The following is a 20297-nucleotide window of genomic DNA, read 5'->3' on the forward strand; positions in this document are numbered from 1 at the left end:
TAAAGCATCTTTAACGCGCCTAAAAGCTTCGTCAGCCTCAGGAGTCCAAGTAATGGTCTGTCCCTTTTTCCTGTTCTTCAAAAGATCAGTAAGAGGTGACAACAAAGTAGAGTAGGACGGTACAAATCGCCGATAATAGCCACACATTCCCAATATCCTACGGACTTGGGTGGTGGTCTTTGGTATAGGAAAATTTTTGATAGCAACTATTTTCTCAGGATCAGTCCTCAGCCCCTGGTTATCCACAACATAACCCAAGAACTTAAGACTAGGGCGACAAAACTGACATTTATCCAGATTGACCGTTAGATTAGCTTCCTTAAGACGTAAAAATAACTTATCTAAAATTTCCATATGAAGGGAAAAATCAGGAGTGACAACCAAAATATCGTCTAAATAATAGAAAACATAGGGCTCTAACGGTGGACCAATGACTAAATCCATCAGACGACACATTGTCTGAGGAGCAGAAACAAGACCGAAAGGCATGGTGACAAACTGGAATAATCCTTTACCACTGACAGCAAAAGCAGTATACTTCTTGCTCTCTTCACTCAGTGGGATCTGTAGGAAGGCCTTAGACAAATCAATAGAAGAGATGTATTTGGCATTCTGAAGTTTGCTCAAAATCACATCTATTCTGGGGATAGGATAAGCATCCCTGTTAGTTGTGATACTGTTTAGTTTTCGACCGTCAAAGCAGATCCTGAAGGATCCATCCTTCTTCTTCGTTAACCAGAGCGGAGAACAGTAGGACGATGTTGAAGGTTCTATGATATTTAAAGCAAGCATCGAATCTACTTCCTTTTCTAAATCTGCCTGCCAGGCTTGAGGTATGGGGTACTGATATAATCTGAAAGGAGTGGGATTTCCCACTTCGATAGTGTGAGAGATTAACGACGTACGACCTAGTTTGTCTTTTGAAGAAAGAGTAGTAAATTTAGAGATCATACTCTCTAATTGCCTTTGTTCAGAGCTTGATAAACTAGCAAAATCGTGAATAGCACTAAGGGTAGATAAATTAAATTCAGATATGGAAAAAGAAAAATCAGAACAACTTAAGGTACTATTGAAAGCATTGAAAAAGTCCATACCTAAAATTATAGAATTCTGCACGGAAGGAATAACATAAAATGTAATTTCCCTACATAAATCTGCCACTGTGATTTTAATTTGGAGTTTGCCCGTAATGGACTGAACTGTACCATCTGCAGTAGATACTTGCAAAGATCAAATGGGCATAATGGGAATACTAGAATTTTTCAATAAATTTAACGAATGTGCCCCTATCAATGAAATATTAGAGCCACTATCTAACAAAGCTAAACACGATTGTCCTAAAATTTGAATAGGAAGATATGGCCTATTATCATTTTGTTTCCTAACTAATAACGAATTAATATCTAGATCTAAAGTATTTGGTTGTCTACAACCGTTATATGGAACTAACCCAGACGTATCATCATCATTAACAAAACTAGAATCTAATATAGATAATGGAACCACATTACTATCACAATTATTATTGTTACGTTGAACACTACCAATCAAAGAAGCGTTTGTAAATGACCATCTGTGATCATTTGAATCAAGCGAATCTAACGTATTATCTATAGAAATAAATTTCTGGTTTAATTTTGTTTTGTGGTGTGTGCTGCTTTCTTGAACGACACCCCTTTCCCTTTTCGTGAAGATGGGTTTGGGTTGCTGGATGTGCTTGGTCCAGCAGTTTCGTTTGACGATGGGGTTTGATTCCCTGATTGGATGTTGGACGGAGAAACGTTCAGGGGACGGACCTCCGACGTGTCGTTTCCCGAACACTTAGAACAGTTTCTTTTAAGGGTGTTCTCTCGGCCACAACCATGGCAGAAAATACGATTTTGAGGAATCCCACAATTGTAAAATGGGTGACCAGGCTGATCACAATTCCAGCAGACAAGAGAACTAACAACCGAAACATTATGTTCATGACCCTTATTTAGCCAAGAACGTTGCCTAAAGGAAGTTGGCTGAGAAGAAGAGTTAGAAGAGGATCGAGATGTGGATGGAGGTTGAGAAGACCAGGATAACGTTTCCTCCAAACGTTTGCATTTTATAGTAAGGTCATCAATGTTCTGAATGTCCATAAGAGCTAATTGTTGATGATAAAAGGGCAATAGACATTTAAGGATGATTTTAATTTTAGCTAAATCTGACAAAGGAGTGTCTAAACGACTACACATACCTAATATAGTATTAATAAACATAGTAACAGATTCCCCAGGTTTCTGCTTATGATTCTTAATTTGATCTAATAAATCATCCTGGAATGAATACGGAAGAAAATCCGACTTCAACTTTTTAATCAGATCAGACCAACAAGAAAAATTACCCCTGTTATTCATAAACCATGTAAAAGCGGTCCCGGTGAACAACTCAGCAGAAGCAGCAAACAAATCCTCTTCAGAAACACCTCTAGATATTCGAAGACATTCAACCCTTTCTAAAAATGACATCACATCAGTGTGCTGTTTTTCACCTGAAAATGAAATACCCCATTTGTGTACTTGAACAGGTTTGGAGTACGTAAAGCTAGGTACATTGACTGAAGCATTAGGAGTAGAGGTAGCAATGGGGTTAACTCTAGAATCAAGTTCACCCTCTAGTGTTAATATTTTAAGAGAAACAGACCTCTTGAACGGTTCCTGTTCTTCAGAAGGACAGTGTAGCAAGTGTACACGGGCAGAAATATGGCCTAGACGAGATGTTAATCGCGCATACTCTGTATCCTTTACAGTTCCCCTAAACTTTTCGATTTTTTTAGACAAGCTGTCCAATGTTTCAGTGATTCCTTTTTGTTGTTCCTCAAAAGGAAGGGATACAGCTGAAATTTGGAGAAAACTTCTATTGCCAGCTTCTTGTTTCAAAGCACCTCTCAAAAGATTGCGTTTTTTATCGACAGTTGTCGACTCCTCTGGCATTATGTCCCGAATCTTTAATTCATAATCCAATTCATCCACCAGAAGATGTTCAGCTTTAAAAGCACACATGATGAGAGCAAAGTTATTGACAAATAGTCCAAAGAACAGAAATATGAAAAATATGAAAATATGAAAGTTTGCACGCAAAATATATATAATATAAACCGAGAAAATATCAGCAACACACCAACAAAATCAAAATAGCCAGCAAAAAAAAACATATATATATAATGCAGTATATAATCTAATAAATAAGATCAAATAAATATATAAGATCAAATAAATGGATAAATAATCCAATAAATATTGTATACTCAAGTAAACCTACTACCTAAATACTGGAAGTAAATTTTTTTATTTATATGTAACTTACCACCACTCTAGAAAAAATATATATCTATAATAATAATAATAATAATCAACACTTAGTTGTACCTCCAACTATACCACTATTGACTGAAGAAATAAAATTGTTATATGAATTATATTATTAATAGCAATATTAAATATAAGTTCCCAATAAAAATTCAAAATCTAACCCAGAATGTAAGCTGCACAAACATATACTATAATGAGGTCCCAAAATATAAACAAAAATCAAAACAGCGTTTAAGAATACCTGATATGTATCAGAAATTAAAAATAAAATAAATAAGTAACAATATGTGTATAGGATACCAAACGGAAATAACAAAGAGATTTCAGATAAAAGAGAAGAATTGACCTAAATGAATACTGTCTCAGACCAAAAATAAAGCCACCACGTTGGAAAGCCGATGTAACAACTCGCTGATGATTTTCTGTTGGAGTGAATGAAAAGGGAGTGGTAAACTCCAACAGAAGTAGTAAAAAGAAGAAGATCTACTTAATGTAGCCAAAGGACAAAAATGTGTGGCTTCTCCGTTGAAGAAGCTGGAGTAACTAAAATACAACTTTGTAGTAGTATTTGTATGGAAGGATGCCAAGACAAAGAATATCGAATTGATACAGGACTAGAGATGAGAAATCATTAATAGATAGATATAACTTGAATGGCTAGCTAAATATGTATGAGAAGGGCCACTTGACACTCAAGGAAGGATTCGGCCAATTTGCACGGCTATTTTTGGCCAGACAATAGATTAAAGGAAGTGACAATGATGGCTCGAAAAGAAGATATGAAGATAATGTTCAGAAAATAGATAGAGTAAATATAATAATATACTGAAAATAGAATGAATTTTTGGGCGCCAGAAGAAGGATAACTAGGTTAACGCTCTTCCAGGTATTCTACGCTGCTATAGAGTATGTTAAATTTGTAGTACAAGTATGTGAAAAGTTATTAAAGATTATTAAATTATAAAATATACTACTAAAAATAAAGGAGTAATAAGAAAAAAAAATCACAATAAATGTATATTTATTGAATGTAACTACTAGATCTTTTTAACAATCTCTGAGTTAGGACAAGTAACTAGTGTGTAACTCTAACATGACAGGAAAAAGTGATACTAGTGAAAGTCAATTACAAAATCATCATACAACTATGATCTAAGAATACTCTTTATAAGGTTAGAAAAACTGACTACGGGTACCTCTAATACAGGAAGTACAACTTACAACTAGGTTAGTAGAACCCTCACCAAATAATAATTGTACGTTTATAATACGTACACCTTAATTAAATACTACCTGATACTATATATAACATATAAATACCTCACTGTGAGTGGGACAGGCACAAGCCTTATTGAATAAATAAACCTACGAGTGGATACACAGATCCTTTTCCTAACTCGTGGTTTATAATAGTAATAATAACAAGTGAAACCAAAAACTAATCTGAGGGATTAGAATCCAGAAGTTCATATGAATTTAATAAATTAAAGTTAAAGTTAAATAAAGTTAATAAGTTAAAGTTAAGTAAAGTTAATAAGTTCAAGTTAAATAAAGTTAATAATTACAATTTTGACTAATATGTGAAGTTAATTTTTAAAAATTTAATTAAACATATACTAAAATAATGGAATGAGTTTAAATAATTATACAAAAGTGGAACACAGCCTAAAAATAATCAAGATAAGAGTACCGACTACTATTATCAGGGAAAATATCTGAGCTCAGAAATTTATACCTTTATAGATTGCAGAGTGTTGGGGAACGCTATCAATTAAATATTATGTTGTAAAGAAAAAAAAAACCTATAAAAAATATAAAGCAGGAAAAATGTGTGTGCAATTGAACTATAAAAAAAAAATGTACTAAATATCACAAAACCAGTCTGTCTTTAATAAGAGCACAGTAAATGTTCCCAAACAAACCACTCTTTCCTAATCTTGAAGTTGATGTAATGAGCACCCAAGGGTGCTAACTCTCGCTAGCAGCTGTCCTGCTGGAGGTACAGGAGAGGAAGACTGGTAGAAAGCAGCTGAAGGTACTCAAAACTGTTGGAAAGCAGCTGGAGGTACTCAAAAAAAGAAAATGTGGAAATAATCCAGGCTGGTCGCCTATTGATTGTTTCTCTTTGTGTGGTCTGGCCTTGGTGTTGTTGTAGGGTGGCTTTAAGATTTCATGGTAGGTGCTAAAAAAAACACAGTGTGGTGTTACTACCAATCTACCAATGTCAAAAAAAAAGAAGCAAGAGATACGAGGAGGTGTTTTTATTCCTATGGGAATAAGAAGAAATAGGTCATTAAGTCCAAAAACTTGAATGACTAGACAGCTTGACCTTTTATCAGGTTGCTATCAGATGACCTTGGTCAAATAACACAAGTAATTTCCAATTGAAATACAAAATATAATTACTGTGAAAGAATATTTTATTATAATATATACACCGGTATATAGATATATTATACAAGGATGAAATATAGTAAGACTAAGCGATGGATACTTATTTGATCATCGTTCAAAAGATAGGAGTTCTGTAGACTTGAAAGGAATATAAAAAATGGAGTTTAAATTAGCTCTATTTTCCAACTGGAAGCACAAATTAACAACGAATATTGAATTATCTCTAGATGAGTTTGATCCATGAAAATAAAACATAAAAACCATGAAAATAGACTATGTGAAACTTAGTTAGCAAATGTCAAAGACTTCCAAAATGGCTGAATAAAATACTTAATAAAATGTGTATTTACCGGGGTAGAACTCATTGGATATAGTATGCTCTAAAATTCTTCAAATCCACTGCTGCTGGATAACTTCACTATACTTTTATTGTAATATTTAATCAATTTGGAACTGAGAATTAGAGGTGAATAATTGAGTCTAATGACCCCGCACACTACGATTCAGACCGAACACTCGAGAAACAATGGCAATCCAAGGCTCACGTTCACAGCTGAATCCTTCGTACCTCTCTACTAAGCATTGGCTGTCAAAGTGGGGAAACCAATGTTGCCACGTTTTAAATGTGACGTCATCAAGCATTTAAAAATTCTGAGATGGGTTTAAGTTCTATTTGAATAAACATTGAAAGAAAATAATTCTGAAAATAATTAAATAATATTTTGGATAGTTAAATAATATCTTCCCATCAATAATCGATTCTATAAGGGGCGGAACGTCACATTTGTTTATTAAATGTTACTATATTTTCAATTGCAAAAATGGGGTTGTTGCCAAAGAAATATTCACATTTATTAAATCTTATTATTTTTATTTTGATATATATTTTCGATAAATGTATTGATACATTCAAATTTAAATTAAACTCCCCCCTAAAATGGCATTTGAAAATTATTCAAATTTGTTTATAATTTGATTTTTTAATAACGTCGCGGGGATTAAGTATTTTGAAATGCCGTTTCGATAATTGGGTTCCTGGAAATTTTTTACTATTTAACGAAATTTTTTTGTCGTTTTTTCTTCTTCTTTTTTTTTCTTGGAGTTTTATTACTACGGGCCCTTTTAGGGTTAAATTTTATTAAGAATGTCGAATCTCTGAGTTGTAGATTCTAGACCTAAAAATATTAAGATTTAACTAAAATCTCTTAAATAAAATGTGGCTACTTACTGAGTTACAGGGTGTTTTATTTAAAAATTATTTTTACCAAGTACTTTAAAACTATTTGACGTATCCTTATCATACTTGGCAGAAAGTATGGCTATTATACACCCTACTAAATTGTGATTAATAAACGTTTCTAGCTAGTGCCAGAGGCGTACGACAGGGGATAGTGAATGATTGACCTTTCCCAAATTCTACGCCACTGAGTGAATTACTATTTTAGCGAAATTTTTCGATTCTCCAATACTTTGTATGTAAATAACTTTATTGGTATCGATAAGGTCATCAGTTTGAGAGATATTTGAAGTTTAAAATGAATGAATGAATGAATCAAAATAACTATGCCGTTTCATTTTTAACGTCCAATATCTCGAAAACTAATGACTTAATCGTTACCAGTAAGGAATATATTATTTACATAGAAAGTATTGGAGAATCGAAAAATTTCGTAAAAATAGTAATTCCCTCAGTGGCGTAGAATTTGGGAAGGGTCAACCATTAACTATCCCCGGTCGAACGCCTCTGGTAGTAGCTAGAAACTTTTGTTTATCACAATTTAGTAGACTGTATAGTACCCACACTTTCTGCCAAGTATGATAAGGATACGTCAAATAGTTTAAAAGTTCTTGGTAAAAATATTTTTTAAATTTTTAAATAAAACACTCTGTAACTCAGTAAGTAGCCACATTTTATTTAAGTGATTTTAGACCAATCTTAATATTTTTAGGTCTAGAATCTACAACTTAGAGATTCGACATTCTTAATGAAACTTAACCCTAAAAGGGCCCGTAGTAATATAACTCCAAGAAAAAAAAAAGAAGAGAAAAAAAAGACAAAAAAAATTTGTTAATTAGTGAAAAATTCCCAGGAATCCAATTATCGGAACGGCATTTCAAAATATTTAATCCCCTCGACGTTATTAAAAAAACAAATTATAAAGAAATTCGAATAATTTTTAAATGCCATTTTAGGGGGAAGTTTAATTGAAATTTGAATTTATCAATACATCTATCGAAAATATACATCAAAATAAAAATAATAAGATTTAATACATGTAAATATTTCTTTGGCAACAACCGCGTTTTTTCAATTGAAAATAGAGTAACATTTAATAAACAAATTCAATATTTCAAAAAATATTAAATATTTTTGGACCAATTTTTTTTTGTTTAATACTGATAATATAGCGCAACTTCTTCTGTAAAACAAGATATTTTATGGTGCTTATTTAAAACGCTAAAAATAATTTTTTGCAAATTTCTTTTTAAAGTTTTATGTATAATTATTTAAATAAATAGGGAGTCAAATTTAATTTTGTAAGTTTTATGTGAAAGCTTTACCTTTTAACTTTGCAGAAAACAATCCTATACACCTTGATTAGTAATTTAATGACCTCAGCAGTTACAAAAGTAATTTTTTTGCAAAAATGACCCCTTTCTAATTATTTAAACAATGATCCCCTTGTATGATTTGGACACTTTCTTGAAAATATCTTTTGTACCCACCTAAACTTTGATATAAAATTTGTTTCAACCTGTACGAATTTACATTTTGATTTACATGTAGTGTAATTTTATTTTACTAGACTATATGTCTATGTCTATGGAATAGATACGGGGTATGAATCCAGGGAATGGTATCGAAACAAGTGCAAATTAAAATTGGAGGATAACTATTAGATAGAATATTTAATTGATAGAATAGTGGAGCGCCAACTATTTTTGGAAGAAAAATAGTAAAACAAAACAGAAAGTTAACAAATTAATAAAATCAAAAGAAATTGGAATAAAATAATTATTTAAAGAAAAATATCAACCATGTGACGTTTATAACGTTACGTCGTGTTCTAACAAAAACCGCGTTTTTTAGAAATTTGAGTCAGGATCTGAGAGGGGTGTAATTTTGACTAAACAGTTATTTAACCTTCATAAGAGTAACCTTTTTATTGTTACGCTGGGTCAGTAATATTTTTTGAATACTTCTTCTTTGCAAAAATACAGCTATTAATAATTTCTTTAATATTGCGCTCGTAAAAGACTGCAGACTTCTTAATTTTATTTCATTTAATTAGAAAAAGCCCTAAAACCTAATAAAAGCTTAATTGTTCCAAGACTTGATCTATTTTTATCGAGCAAACTTTTACACAGTTCCGACTTCCTGAATAATTTAATATATGCGGAAATTTCATTTCCCGGGGCAAAGCATGTCATAGTTTTAAAATTTCCTTCATTAAGGAAATCCGCAAAACTTTAAATTTATACAAGCACATCCCGAATTTACTATTAGGTGACATGTGTACCCACTATGTAGTGAGTTTTTATAAACCACTAACCACTCTAGAAGTAAGAGTACATATTACATATTAACAAATAGGTTCTATTTATGAGGGTTTCTTATTAAATTTTAAAATAGAAAAGTAGAAACTAGTATATAGTCCAGAAAGCCACTGCGCATCCGCTAGGAAAAATATTCCGATTCGGATTTTTTGCACAATCTTATTCAAAAAGGACCCCTTTTAACAAATTTGCATGTTGCCAGGACCAAAAGTGGGTCAAACATTTTTTAAACGTTTTTTTTTTGTTTTTTTTTCAAATTATATTATATTTTATATATTTCATTATATTATATTATATATCAAAATTATATTTTTGCATAGAACAAAGCTTTTTTAGGTTTTTTGGATCATTCCAAAGAGAAAAGGTATTTAATGGTATTTCTCTAAAGTTGATCGTTTTTAACATATAAGGGATTAAAAATTGAAAAATTGCGAAATTGGCCATTTTTAACCCTCAAAAACTATGTTGAAAACTGAAAATTTGAATGTTGCCACGGTAGGTAGATATTCTTTAAACATCGATTGATGAAATCCCGAAGAGTTTCTTGCAATACAATATTCAAAACTCCTTTGTTTTTTAATTGCTAATCAAGCGTGCGCGACACTATTTTCCACCGACAGTATGGTGCAAATGAAAGGAATAAATTCGTTATTTCGTAAACCGGTAACTTTAACGAAAAATCCCGTAGCAGGTCGATTTTTATTTTTAAGTTATGATATTGTGGCATATATGGTATACTAGTGACGTCATCCATCTGGCTGTGATGACGTAATGGATGATTTTTTAAATGGAAATAGGGGTCGTGTGCTAGCTCATTTGAAAGGTCCTTCAAGTCTCTATTCAGTAATATAAACATTTATATAATTATTTATACAGGGTGTCCTTCTACTTCTTTTTTGTCAAATAATTAAATTTAATAAAAATTTTTTGGACACCCTTTATAAATAATTATGTAAATGTTTACATTACTGAATAGAGAATTCAAGAACCTTTCAAATGAGCTACCACACGACCCCTATTCCCATTTAAAAAAATCATCGATTACATCATCACGCCCAGAAGGATGACGTCACTAGTATACCATATAATATATGCCACAATATCATAACTTAAAAATAAAAATCGACCTATTTCGGGTTTTTTCCTTAATGTCGCCGGTTTACGAAATAACGAATTTATTCCTTTCATTTGCACCATACACATGCAACGATGGAAAATAGTGTCGCGCACGCGTGATTAGAAATTAAAAAACAAAGAAGTTTTGAATACTGTATTGCAAAAAACTCTTCGGGATTTCATCAATCGATGTTTAAAGAATATCTACATACCTTGGCAACATTCAAATTTTAAGTTTTTCACATAGTTTTTGAAGGTTAAAAATGGCCGATTTCGCAATTTTTAAATTTTTAATTGCTTATAACTATCAACTTTAGAGAAAAGTCACCAAAGACCTTTTCTGTTTGGAATGATTCAAAAAACCTAAAAAAACTTTGTTCCATGCAAAACAAATAATTTTAGGAAAAAAACAAAAAAAAAACGTTTAAAAAATGTTTGACCACCTTTTGGTCCTGGCAAAATGCAAATTAGTTAAAAGCAGTCCTTTTTGAGTAAGATTGTTCAAAAAATCCAAATCGAAATATTTTTCCTAGCGGATGCGCAGTGGCTTTCTGGACTAATAAAATATTTGATGGATTCCACCGTTAGTTGATGAAAATTAATTTTATCTAACAATAAAAGACTGAAAACTTTTGTTTTCAATATTTAATCAATAAATTTAAATAATTTCATTTTTTAAAATTTTTAATTTTAATTTTAAATATTTAAATACTTCCACAAAATTTATTAGAAGCTAATGTCACTGCAGCTGTTTTGGCAGAGTGCCTTTCTCAAGTGATGTGATTTTACTATGCTTCTACACTTTATAGTCTCTAACTGAATAGATTGAGGAGTAAGGAGCCGATGATCTCAAGTTGGTCATTGAGAATTATATCTGTATTTCTTAATTTATTGATTTTATTAATTCCATTATTTTGAATATCAGGATTTTGAAACTGTTTATTAAAAGAATGATTATGATTTAGAAGATGAAGAGCATAGGTAGAATCTGTTTTTCTATTAATCAAAGCCCTTTTGTGTTATGCTATCCGTTTGTCAAAGGTTCTGCCAGTTTTACCAATGTAAGTTTTTGGACAGCTACCACATGTCAGTACTCTGATTCTTTTTCTTTCGGCTCTTATTGTTCTTAATGTATTTCGCTAAGTTGTTGTTTCTTCTAAAAGCTGGTGTTATTCCTTTATTTTTTATGTGTTTGACCATTTTGAAATCTTGCCTGAATATGTGATTGAGCTCCGTTTTTTCTGTGGTGGTGGAAACACTAATTTCAGGACTTTCTTATGCAGTTTTTGGTGTTCAATTTTCACATGTCAAAAATATTATTATATTTTTTACTGTGTTTAATCTCTTATTAAAACCCTTAACTTTAAATAAATCTCAAGCCAGTCCTGTTCAGTAGCATACACCCTTACAGACAGACAATAATACTTGGACACTTGGAATCGCGACAGGAGAAATCTTTCTCTTTCTCATCAGCCGGTCGAACGATCAACAAGTACCACTCGCCACGAGGGTGAAACCTTTTCTCCTCTACGACCTTTTCGAAGGGTCAACCCGGGTACCGCTCATCTCTTGTCTGTCCAGCCTTTCTTTTGGGCTGAAAAGAACAATAGCAATACATACACGGACAGTAATTCGGGAGTGACGCCATACACGATTTCGCAACATTCAAAACACGAGGCACGTGGTACGGAAACAGTCAACTCGTATGTGACCGTCTTCAGTGTTCCGGACAAGGTTTCACAACTTGATAAGACTCTTTATTTACATATCAATATTGTCTGTATAAAACCTTTATACTCCCACTTGAACCAGTAAACTAACAACCCTAAATACAGTCCAAGTCCAACCCTAAGATTGTATTCACAATCTCACATATGTACAAGCTGAATCGTACATTTGGTTTAAAATTTTGTTAATTGTTTGTTCGTTGTACCCATTGTTTACTGTTATTTGCTTAATGATGTTCAATTATATTTCGAAATTATCCTTTGACATGAGAATTTCTGTCAACATATATGTGTCATTCTGACCTACCCATACTGACACAACTATACACAATTCATCATCCCATCCTACACAACATAAATTAGCAGTAGTATTCGGAACCCATCCCCCACTTCCTTTCTTGCTTATATTTAGTAATTTGTTCTAGATACATATTAGGTCTGTTGACTATTCTTTGGTTTCCTATATCTGCTTAACGTTTATTCACTGTGTTAAATTTTTTCAGAGTTTATGTTCAAATATCACATCAGTTCATGTTCCGATCGGTTGATGATAGGGTTGATTTTGAACTATTTTGTATACCTCACCTACTCCATGAACGTCAGTTGCAATGCGGGGATAAGCTTTCGTGGTTTTGTCACTTCGAGCAGAGAGCAGCGAGCCTACGCATCTCCGATGATGGCTCCAAAAGAGTCGAAAATCGTCGATTCAGAATGCTGGTTTGCGCTCCCTGTTCTAAGTGAAAAATAAGACAGTTTTGCCTTCGCATTGCAACTGAATAAAAATGGTATACATTTTTATTGTATATTAGTATTACTCCTATAGAGTAACTAGGTCCATTTTCCGTTGGAACTTTACCAAGCTGTAGACGGGGGTTGTGAATTGCAACTTTTTAGAATTCCCTCTTGTCTTCACTGCAGCATCCATCTAGCTTTCAATTTTTAGAAGCCATGGAGGTGTTACCAGGGAAATGGACCAATAAGTTTTCAATTAAAAATCTTTTAGTAATATTTTTAATATTTTTCAATATTATTGATGTTCCTATTAGGTTGAAAACTTTGCCTTTCAGTAGCCAGATGACGCTAGTCACCTACTCCATGAACGTCATTTGCAATGCGGAGATAAGCTTTCGTGGTTTTGTCACTTCGAGCAGAGAGCAGCGAGCCTACGCATCTCCGATGATGACTCCAAAAAGAGTCTAAAATCGTCGATTCAGAGTGCTGGTTTGCGCTCCCTGTTCTAAATGAAAAATAAGACAGTTTTGCCTTCGCATTGCAACTGAATAAAAATGGTATACATTTTTATTGTACTCGTATATTAGTATTACTCATATAGAGTAACTAGGTCCATTTTCCGTTGGAACTTTACCAAGCTGTAGACGGGGGTTGTGAATTGCAACTTTTTAGAATACCCTCTTGTCTTCACTGCAGCATCCATCTAGCTTTCAATTTTTAGAAGCCATGGAGGTGTTACCAGGAAAATGGACCAATAGTCCATTCTTTCACGGTTCTTGCTCTAAATTTTAAAGAACCGCTTGGATTGACATGAAATTTGGCATACACACAGCTATAATGTCAAAGAAAAAAGTGATATTGTGCCGATGTGTGCTTTTGCCCTGGGGGTGACTTTCATCCCCTCTTGGGGGTGAAAAAATATATGTCCAAAATAAGTCCGGAAATGGGTAAACTGACTAATTTTAAGTAACTTTTGTTCTATAGAGCTTTTTCGCCAAGTCAACACTTTTCGAGTTATTTGCAAGTGAATATGTTCATTTTTCAACAAAATAACCACATTTTTAGACGGTTTTTCGCAAATAACTCAAAAAGTAAGTATTTTGTCGAAAAAACGTTCTTAGCAAAAATATAGCTTATAAAAAAGTAAAAAAAATGGTGTACGCGTTAGGTCTCTGGATCTCGTAGAACCAGAGTTATAGCCAATGAAAAATAGATTAATATTCACCAAATATCAAATAGAATATTTCGACGTGAAATATCCAAAAAATTAAGCACTTTTTGGGGAAAACCAATTATAACTTTTTTAAAGTGTTTAAAAAAAGCTTTATTTCTGTTTTTACAAAAAGGTTCTAGCATTAAATTTAAGCAAGTTACGCTCAAAATAAAGTTGGTCCCTTTTTATTTTTGCAAAAAAAATTGGGAAGACCACCCCCTAATTAGCAACTTAAATGAAATTAATCGTTACCGCTCCACAAATTAGCAGCCTACCATAGCATGATACATAGACTGACAGAAATTCGCATGACAAAAAATAACTTCGAGATAGAACTAAACATCATTAAATAAATAGCAGTAAACAACGGCTATAACGAACAAACAGTTAACAAAATTTTAAACCAAAAACTCCATAAGAAAGCCCTGAAATTAGTGTATCCACCACCACAGAAAGAACCCAGTACCTTCTGCTCTCTCACATATACTGGCAAGATAACAACAAAAATAGCCAGATACATAAAAAAGAAAGGAATAACACCAGCTTTCAGAACTAACAACAACTTAAGCAAATATATTAAGAACAATAAAAGCCGAAAGAGAAAGCAACTACACAGTGGTGTGTACAAACTAACGTTTGGTGACTGTCCGAAAACGTACATCGGTCAAACTGGCAGAACTTTTGACAAACGGATAGCAGAACACAAAAGGGCATTCAACAATAGAAACACAGACACTTCTACATACGCACTTCACCTTCTAGATCATAATCATTCTTTCAATGAAGAGTTTCAAATTCTGCATATTCAAAATAAAGGCCTTAAGCTAGCTTTTTTAGAATCTATGGAAATTAATAAACTGAAAAATACAGATATAATTCTGAATTACCAACTTGAGACAAACAGCTCCCCACTCCTCAACCTCTTCAGTTGAAGACTTAAAAAGGCAAACACATTGTAAACTATATCACTTGAGAAAGGCACTCTGCCGAAACAGCTGTAGTCACTTAGTTATAATAAATTCTGTGGAAGTATAGAAAACAAACGTTTTCAGTGTTTTATTATTAGATAAAATGAACTTCCATCAAGTAACGGTCGAATCCATCAAGTATTTTTAATATTTTTCAATATTATTGATGTTCCTATTAGGTTGAAAACTTTGCCTTTCAGTGGCCAGATGACGCTAGTCACCTATTTCATGAACGTCAGTTGCAATGCGGGGATAAGCTTTCGTGGTTTTGTCACTTCGAGCTAGGGATGATACAAATGAGTATTTTTCGGTAACAGTTACGTTACGTTCCGGTTCCATATTCATACTTGTTCCAAATACTAGTTACTTTTTAACCTAGTATTTTTCATATTTTCCTGTCACAGAGTCGCAGTCGGTTGTGATTCCACAGCTACCGATTTTTCGGTAGATCTACCGAATTCCTGTCAAATGTACAAACAAAATAAAACTAAAATACTTCTAGACTAGAATATAGTAAAAAGAAGGAACCAATATGATACGTTTAATTTCACATCTGGCATACCCCACCGTAAACCGTAATAATCCCGAGCCCGTAGGGCCCGAAAAACTACCAGTAAAACTACCTACAAAGTAATACCCTGCCCACAAAATGTAACTGAAACTGTTCCCAGTGCGTATCAGGTACCTATTACAAATACCACCACAGCGCGTATCGAGTAACGATTATAGACCTTATTGTATTGTCTACAAGTATCAGTTAAATACATAGAGTTATATATTAGCCTAGAGAGAGTGTCATTCGAAGCGAAGTGACGACACCATCTTTTTTATTTGGATTAGTGCTATTTCACTCTTACGCATAGTAAAGCTGCTGCAGCTGTCCTCCTCTTCCGTGCCTATATTCACACTGAATGTCATCATAGATTTTCGATACAATGTGTTAGAAAGAGATGCAGCAAACCAGTCCATGAGATCTTGTCGTCAGGAAGCGCGGAAGGTAGGCTCCCTCTTTGTTAATATATACCTCTATGGTTAAATACCACCGGCTTGTCGTTTGAACAAATGGAACTGGAACTAGTATTTTAGAAAACCGGTAACTGTTACGTTACGTTATATGGTCATACCTATTACGAAATACCTGTTCCTAGTATTTCGTATCATCTCTACTTCGAGCAAAGAGCAGCGAGCCTACGCATCTCCGATGATGACTCCAATAAGAGTCGAAAATCGTCGATTCAGAGTGCTTGTATACACTTGAAAGTGGAATTTCTTTTAAATCAAGTTGCTTGTACCAACAGGTTTTCGCGTCGAATTTTGTATGTAGATTTTTGTACACATTGAAATATACTTGCTGTATTTAAGCATTTAAATGTTTTTGGAACTTCTCGACGGGTATTTTTTAAGATTTAAATTCTCACCGCCACTGGCACTGTCACTTTCTACAAAATCAATGTTGTTGTCCTACGTTGTAATATTTTCACCCACATTGCCCCACGGACGCCACATCAATATTCAAAATAATTTAATTTCAGCAAACATCACTACCAAAGAATTGGTTCCCAACTAAAACGCTTCTCACAGGCATCCGGTCGATTGTAACACGAAACGAGATCAAACGTCGCTGCATTTAAAGCATTCTAGAATATATCTTACCGCGACTATACACCGTCAATAATAATAGAAGCACCCTAAACTGCCTATTTCTACAATTTCATTGTTCCGCGTAGATTGTGAAAACACTGTACAAGTTTTAGAACACTTTTTATAATTTTTTGTAAAATAAAGATTTACAGCAAAATCATAAGAACTAGGGTAGGAAGATAAAAGCAAAAAAGGAGAAAGTTAAAATACACTACAAATATATCGTATGATTGATTTTAGTTCGTAATTTTGTGCGTTCATTTAGCTTATTTGTTGTTCTATTTGTTCCTATTTGCATTCAAATATCCATCAAATGAAGTCTAAAATTAAATAGAACGTCTGTAACCCATCTATTATTGCAGAGGCGAAACTCACCCACTACAAAATAGTTCGAATTCTTGTTGGAATTCTGCTTGAGGCGACGGGAATGTACAGTCTGGAAAATATTCCTAATTAACCGTACTACGGAATTACATTATCCAGAAATAGGATCTTTTGCACAGAATAAAATAGTTTGAATGTACTCTAGGGAAAATTCCTAATAGGGTAAAATGAAGCAGATATGCAGTTTGGACTAGAACTTGCTGTATACGTAACATTCCTATATACTGCAAATAAATATCGACGTATACCGGATGAAATTAACCCTCCAGTAGTCGCGTAGATTTTCAGGACATGCATAGTAGCGCGGGTTCAAGTGACCGGTATTTAATTAATGGGGACGTAATATAAACTAGATACTACAAATAAGTTTAAAGGCAATACCAATCAACTAAAAATGGTATGTATTAACTCTCAATCTATTGTAAACAAAATGAATCATCGTACCGAATTATAGTCCAGGAACCGAAGCTTTTCACCTCGCAATTTTTACAGAATGGATCGATTTGCTTGAAAATTTGAGAGTAAGTAGTGGATAGTCCAAGGATCAAAATTTATATGATGCCTGAAGGCGCTTTTACTATGGGGGTGGTTGCCACCCCATCTCGGGGGTGGAAATTTTTTATTATATTTTGACCACAAAAGTTGACAAAAACCTTCATTCTAAGCAAAAAATGTTCTATAAATTTGTTGATAAAATTAATATTTTCGATTTATTCGCTATCGAAAGGGTTAGTTTTACATCGAAAAAATCAATGTTTTTTGATATACTCGTTTACGATTCACTAAATTTTTGCAGTAGAAAATTTGTTTTCAAACCAAGTTCTTGGGAATTAAATAGCCTACAATTTCGTATTTAAACATTTTTTCGTATCTCTGATGCTAATCTTTCTATTCTGAAGAAAATGGCATTTTTTACCAAACTACAAAAATTCGTTATTTAATTTTAACTCCAGTTTTTAAAAACTAATCATTCTAAGCCAGTCAAACTTCTAGAATCTAATAATAGTACACAAATAAAGAAGAATGAATAAGACCAATGACTAAAAACACCGCTAACTTGCATTATTCTGCTTCCAATTGGATGTCTCCTTTTTTTTTTCAAAAAAATATATTGATTTCTGAACCGCAACTTTTTTATTTTTTATCTTAGAAAGTTTGGTGAAAAAGAATTTTGTAGGTTTTTACAAGATCTATGGGACCGTGCAAGTTCGCCAAAGCGACACCTGGTTTCTACGCTCAGCAACATTATTCTCACTTTTAATTATACTGGCCAATTATATTAGTCCTGGTTACTGGATAATTGTCAAGGCCATAGTCCAAAAAAATAATAAGAAGAAAAAATAAGATTATGGTTACGTTATTACGTTATGGTTACGTAAACAAGTGTATGTAGTAAATAAAATTAGTTACTAAAATGCAGTACTGCAAGCAAAATACAATTAATTAAATTTACCTTTATATAATAATTGCATATCATATCAATATTGTGGAGCAATATATAATTTTTCTTCTTCATTGACAGTAGATATGAAATATACGTCAATTTGACAATTTCAATTGACAATGAATTATTTAAGAAAGTTACAATATTTCTCCGCCATTCTCGCACGATCGTACTTGCACACCGCGAGTGTCTTTCTACCACCATAGAAAACCCAAAATTGCCAAAAACAAAAAAGAAAGGAATAGTACTAGCTTTCAGGACAAACAACATTTTAAACAACATAAATATATTAAGAATAACATAGGCCAAATCAAAAAGCACTTACACATTGATGTAAGTATACAAAATTAAATGTGGTGACTGTCCAAAAACTTACATCGGCCATACTGGTAGAACCTTTATTAAACGTATAGCAGAGCACAAAAGGGCTTTCAATAGGTAGAAAAACATTCTACGTACGAACTTCACTTTCTAGATCACAATCATTCTTTTAATGACCAACTGCGAATTCTCCATATTCACAATAAAGGTCTTAAGCTATCCTTATTAGAATCTATGGAAGTGAATAAAGTAAAAAATACAAATATAATTCTGAATGAAATGAATTTCGACTCGATTCAAGTTCTCTGTTTAACCCAGGTATGACAATACAAAAAGGCACCGTTAGGAAAATATTCCAATTTGCAGTTCAGAGAACCTGTATGAAACGAGTCTTGTGTACTCTAATACAGAGTATGGCATTAGTACAATAAGAAAATTTACGGTTTCGTTTTGATTTAAATCTGTCTCCCTCCATCCTCCGATAGTACTATTTCTAGGTCTACCTGTTGTCAATGAGGCTCTGAGGAAGACAAATTTACAACAACACTACCGTAGTTTCTCGATATAAATTAAAACTATTTATATCGCAGTAGGGTTAGAACGCCCTCTAACGGGGAATAAGTGAAATAAATTTCGACTCGATTCAAGTTATCTGTTTAACCCAGGTATGACAATACAAAAAGGCACCGTTAGAAAAATATTAAAATTTACAGTTCAGAAAACCTGTATGAAACGAGTCTGTGTACTCTACAGAGTATGGCATTAGTAAAATAAGAAAGTCTACGGTTTTGTTTTGATTCATTGCACTTATTCCCCGTTAGAAGGTGTTCTAACCATGCTGCGATATAAATAGGTTTAATTTATATCGAGAAACTACGGTCGTGTTGGTGTAAATTTATCTTCCTCAGAGCCTCCTTGACAACAGGTAGACCTAGAAATAGTACTATCGGAGGATGGAGGAAGACAGATTTAAATCAAAACGAAACCGTAGATTTTCTTATATTTTGCTAATGCCATACTCTGTCTTAGAGTACACAGACTCGTTTCATACAGGTTCTCTGAACTGTAAATTGGAATATTTTCCTAACGGTGCCTTTTTGTATTGTCATACCTGGGTTAAACAGAGAACTTGAGTCGAGTCGAAATTCATTTGACTTATTCCCCGTTAGAGGGCGTTCTAACCATACTGCGATATAAATAGTTTTATTTTATATCGAATAACCACGGTCGTGTTGGTGTAAATTTCTCTTCCTCAGAGCCTCCTTGACAACAGGTAGACCTAGAAATAGTACTATCGGAGGATGGAGGAAGACAGATTTAAATCAAAACGAAACCGTAGATTTTCTTATTTTAATAATTCTGAATCACCATCTTGAGACAAATAGCTCCCCTTCCTCAACTTATTCAGTTAAAAATCCAGAGTGTAGATACATAGTAAAAACACGTCACTTGAGAAAGGCA

The 20297-nt window shown here is 33.3% G+C and overlaps 1 protein-coding gene and 1 long non-coding RNA gene across 2 annotated transcripts in view; one reads left to right on the forward strand and one right to left on the reverse strand.

Annotated features, from left to right (window-relative positions):
* Positions 1 to 20297, forward strand: part of LOC114326263 (out at first protein) — a 590880-nt gene that overhangs the window by 437664 nt on the left and 132919 nt on the right. The gene's annotated exons all lie outside the window — the stretch shown is intronic.
* On the reverse strand, positions 4343 to 6510 carry LOC126879521 (uncharacterized). Its single transcript, XR_007696099.1, has 2 exons — positions 6083 to 6510; positions 4343 to 5520 (listed from the first exon to the last, which is right to left on the reverse strand). It is a non-coding gene; the product is annotated as an uncharacterized LOC126879521 (long non-coding RNA).

This window comes from Diabrotica virgifera, chromosome 2 (assembly GCF_917563875.1).
Source record: "Diabrotica virgifera virgifera chromosome 2, PGI_DIABVI_V3a".
Lineage (NCBI taxonomy): Eukaryota > Metazoa > Arthropoda > Insecta > Coleoptera > Chrysomelidae > Diabrotica > Diabrotica virgifera.